This window comes from Equus asinus, chromosome 6 (genome assembly GCF_041296235.1).
Source record: "Equus asinus isolate D_3611 breed Donkey chromosome 6, EquAss-T2T_v2, whole genome shotgun sequence".
NCBI classification, from domain to species: Eukaryota; Metazoa; Chordata; class Mammalia; order Perissodactyla; family Equidae; genus Equus; species Equus asinus.
The window spans coordinates 27,208,856-27,214,388 of NC_091795.1; positions in this window are offsets into that span (position 1 = coordinate 27,208,856).

Here is a 5,533-nt window from a genome sequence, read left to right on the forward strand (position 1 = left end):
TTCATTCAATGAGTGAATGTTTAGAGAGTCTGTCATTCCTGCAAAGGAATGTTTAATAAGTCTTACATGAAGATGTTTCTAAACAGCTACAAGGAAATTCTTTTAAATATAGTGTTATGACATTGAATAAACATTAAAGATATCCCGTCATGACTGTAGGCAAATGTCTGAAAAGACTTGAACAAAATATTAATAAACAATTACTTGCAAGCTGGGTTCATCACAGGATTCTTTTCTGGCTATGGAGATGATAGCCATTCTGTATGGCATAAAGTGATATGTTTGAAGAGCCTTTTATTTCTATTCTTAAACAGCTAACAAGCAAGATGGTTTCTTCACAGTGCTCTTTCAGTGAATGAATGTTCTAGATATTGTCACATCTGTGGTGAAATATTTGATATATGATGTTCCTAAACAGCTACCTATAAACGGGATTCAGCATGTGTTCTTTCATTTTGTGAAAATGATAGTCGCTCTGTGTGGAATATACTTAAGTATTTGAAGCGTATTATGTGCAGATGTTCCTCAACAGTGAAAAGAAGATGGTTTTTGCATAATTTTCTTTCAGATAACAAATGTTATAGACATTGTCACATCTGTAGTCAAATGTTTGATATGATTTATGTGAAAATATCCCTAAACAGCTACCTGTTGGCTTGATGAAGCACAATGCTCTTTCATTGTAAGAAAGTGTTAGCTGTTCCATGTGGCATCTACTGAAATGTTTGAAATGTCATATGTGAAGATGTTCCTTAAGAGCTACTTGCTAGGTGTTTTCAAGACAATGTTCTTTCAGTGAATGAATGTTACAGATAGTCTATCACACCCGTAGTGAAATGCTGGATAAGTTTTATGAAGATGTCCCTAAGTAGCTACAAGCAAAATGGTTTCACAACAGTGTTCTTACAGACATTGAATGTTATAGATATTCTGTCATGCCTGTAGTGAAATGTTTGATAAGACTTGCATGAACACTTACATGAAGATGTTTCTAAACAGCCACAAGCAGGCTTTTTCAGCACAGTATTTCATTGAATGAATGTGATAATTATCACATTGTGGCTGCAGAGAAACGTTTGATAAGACACACACAAAATGTTCATAAATAGCATGTGCCAGCTGGTTGCATCACAATGTTGTTTAATTTAATGGAAGTGATAATCATTCTGTATAGCATATGATGTGTTTGAATAGCCTTATATAAAGATAGTCCTAAAAACTTATGAGCAATCTGGTTTCACCAGAGTGTGTTCCTCAGTGAATGAATCTTACAGAGATTCTGTCAGAGCAGTAGTGACATGTTTGGTGTTTTGTATGAAGAAATCCTAAATGGCTTCCTGCAAGATGAGTTCAACACAGTGTTATTTCATTTTAAGAAAATGATAGTCATTCTGTTTGGCATAAACTGAAATATTAGAAAAGCCTTATATCAAGATGTTCCTAATTAGCTACCAGCAATCTGGCTTCACAATAGTGTTCTTTCATTGAATGGATGTAATAGATACTTTGTAGTGAAATGTATGATAAGTCTCTTATGAAAAGGTTCCTAAACAGCTGCCTGCAATCTGGCTTCAGCACATTATATCATTGTCTCAAAGTGATATTCATTCAGTATGTCTTATATGGAAATGCTTGAAATGGTGAACATGAAGAAGTTTCTAAATATATACAAGCAAGATTGTTTCTCCACAGTTTTCTTTCAGTGACTGAATGTTATGTATAGTCTGTCACGACTATTGTAAAATGTTTGATAAGTCTTATGTAAAAACGTTCCTAGATAGCTATCTGTGAGCTCTATTTAGCACAGTGTTCTTTCATTGTAGGAAAATGATACCCATTCATTATGGCATATACTGAAATGTGAGAAATGTCTCAAATACACATGTTCCTAATAATAGCTTCAAGATGCTTTCACCACAGAGTTCTTTCAGTGAAACAATATTGCAGATATTCTTTGACACTTGTAGTGAAGTGTTAGTTAAAACTTACTTGCAAGCTGGATTCAGCACAGTGTTTCTTTCATTGTTTGAAACTCATATTCAATCAGAACAGCAAATATTGAAATGGTTATAATGACTAATATGAAGATGATCCTTAATGGCTGCAAGTAAGATGGTTTCACCACAGTTTTCTCTCAGTGAACAAATGCTATATATATTCTGTCCCACATGCAATGAAATGTTTGTTAAGTCTTATATGAACATGTTCCTAAACAGCTACCTGCAAACTGGGCTTAGAACAGTGTTCTCACATTGTTAGTAATTGATAGGTCATCTGTAGGGCATATGCTGAAATGTTTGAAATGTCTTATATGAATATGCCCCTAAACAGCTGTAAGCACATTTGTTTCACCAGAGTTCCTTTAGTGTCTGAATCTTATGGATATTTTTCAAGTCTGTAGTGTAATTTTTTAAGTATTTTATGACGTTCTTCCTAAACAGATACTAGGAAACAAGGGTTCAGCTCATCCTACTTTCCTTGAGTGAATATTAAAATTATTCTGTCATGACCATAGCGCAATATTTGTTAAGACTTATAAAAAGATATTTCTAAAAAACAACTTTCCAGCTGGGTTCTTAACATCGTTCTTTCATTTTATGGAAGTGATAACCATTCTGGATGGAATACACTGAAATGTTTGAAAAGACTTGTATGAAGATACTCCTAAATAGCTACAAGCAATCTGGTTACACCACAGTGTTCTTTCATTTAATAAACTTTATCTATATTCTCCTATAGCTGTAGTGAAATGTTTTATATCATATATGAAAATGTTCCTACAGCTACCTGCAAGCTGGGATCAGCACACTGACTTTTCATTGTAATAAAGTGATAGTTACTTTGTATGGCATACACTGAAATGTCAGAAAAGACTTATATGAGTGTATTTCTAAAGAGATACAAGCAAGCTGGTTTCACAATAGTGATCTTTCATTGAATTGATGTAATAGATATTCTGTCGCACATGTTGTGAAATTTTCAATAAATCTTACATGAAAATGTTACTATAAGTCTACCTGAAAGCTGAGTTAAGTACAATGTTTTTTCATTTTAAGAAAGTATAGCTGTTCTCTATGGCTCATACTGAAATGCTAGAAAAGACTTACGTGAAGATGTTCCTTAAAAGCTACAAGGAAGTTGGTTTCACCACAGCATTCTTTCAATGTGTGAATGTTATCGATATTCCATCATGCCCGTAGTGAAATGTTTGATAGGACTTATTTGAAGATTCCCCTAAACAGCTGCAAGCAAGGTGTTTTCACCACAGTGTTCATTCAGAAAATGAATGTTATACGTATTCTGTCATGCCTCAAGAGAACTATTTGATGTCTTATGTGAGAGTGTTCCTGAACAGCTACAAGCAAGCTTTTTCAACATAGCGTGGTTTCCTTGAATGAATGTTATGGATATCAGGTTGCGGCCGTAGAGAAACGTTTGATAAGACATAAATGAAATGCTCATAAAGAGCCACTGGTTTCATCAGAACGTTCTTTCTGGATATGGAAGTGATAGCCATTCTGTAGGCATAATGAAGTGTTTGAAGAGCCTTATACGAAGACATTCCCAAGGCGCCAGAAGTAATCTGGCTTCACCACAGTGTTCTTTCAGTGAACGAGTGTTATAGATAGTCTGTCATGCCTGTAGTGAAATGTTTAATAAGTCTTATATGAAGAGGTTTCAAACAGCCGCCAGCAAGCCGGGTTTAGCACAGTGTCCTTTAACTGTAAGTAAGTGAGAGCCATTCTGTATGGCATATACTTAAATGTTAGAGAGGTCTTATATGAAGATGTTCCTAAATAGAATCCCACAAGATGTGTTCAGGACAGAATAATTTCATCATAAGATAGTGACAGCCATTTAGTATGGCATATACAGAAATGCTGAAAAGGACTTAAATGAAGATCTTCCTTAACAGTAAAACCAAGCCACTTTCACCATCGTGTTCTTTCATTGAATGGATGTAATAGATATTCTGTCATGCCTGTAGTTAAATGTTCAATAGGTCTTATAAAAAAATACTCCTAATAATCTACCTGAAAGCTATTAAACACAACCTTCTTTCCTTGTAAGAAGGGTATGGCCATGCTGTATGCCATATACTGAAATGCTTGAAAAGCTTTATATGAAGATGTTCCTCAACAGTTACAAGAAAACTGCTTTCATCCCTGTGTTCATTCAATGAGTGAATGTTTAGAGAGTCTGTCATTCCTGCAAAGGAATGTTTAATAAGTCTTACATGAAGATGTTTCTAAACAGCTACAAGGAAATTCTTTTAAATATAGTGTTATGACATTGAATAAACATTAAAGATATCCCGTCATGACTGTAGGCAAATGTCTGAAAAGACTTGAACAAAATATTAATAAACAATTACTTGCAAGCTGGGTTCATCACAGGATTCTTTTCTGGCTATGGAGATGATAGCCATTCTGTATGGCATAAAGTGATATGTTTGAAGAGCCTTTTATTTCTATTCTTAAACAGCTAACAAGCAAGATGGTTTCTTCACAGTGTTCTTTCAGTGAATGAATGTTCTAGATATTGTCACGTCTGTGGTGAAATATTTGATATATGATGTTCCTAAACAGCTACCTATAAACTGGATTCAGCATGTGTTCTTTCATTTTGTGAAAATGATAGTCGCTCTGTGTGGAATATACTTAAGTATTTGAAGCGTATTATGTGCAGATGTTCCTCAACAGTGAAAAGAAGATGGTTTTTGCATAATTTTCTTTCAGATAACAAATGTTATAGACATTGTCACATCTGTAGTCAAATGTTTGATATGATTTATGTGAAAATATCCCTAAACAGCTACCTGTTGGCTTGATGAAGCACAATGCTCTTTCATTGTAAGAAAGTGTTAGCTGTTCCATGTGGCATCTACTGAAATGTTTGAAATGTCATATGTGAAGATGTTCCTTAAGAGCTACTTGCTAGGTGTTTTCAAGACAATGTTCTTTCAGTGAATGAATGTTACAGATAGTCTATCACACCCGTAGTGAAATGCTGGATAAGTTTTATGAAGATGTCCCTAAGTAGCTACAAGCAAAATGGTTTCACAACAGTGTTCTTACAGACATTGAATGTTATAGATATTCTGTCATGCCTGTAGTGAAATGTTTGATAAGACTTGCATGAACACTTACATGAAGATGTTTCTAAACAGCCACAAGCAGGCTTTTTCAGCACAGTATTTCATTGAATGAATGTGATAATTATCACATTGTGGCTGCAGAGAAACGTTTGATAAGACACACACAAAATGTTCATAAATAGCATGTGCCAGCTGGTTGCATCACAATGTTGTTTAATTTAATGGAAGTGATAATCATTCTGTATAGCATATGATGTGTTTGAATAGCCTTATATAAAGATAGTCCTAAAAACTTATGAGCAATCTGGTTTCACCAGAGTGTGTTCCTCAGTGAATGAATCTTACAGAGATTCTGTCAGAGCAGTAGTGACATGTTTGGTGTTTTGTATGAAGAAATCCTAAATGGCTTCCTGCAAGATGAGTTCAACACAGTGT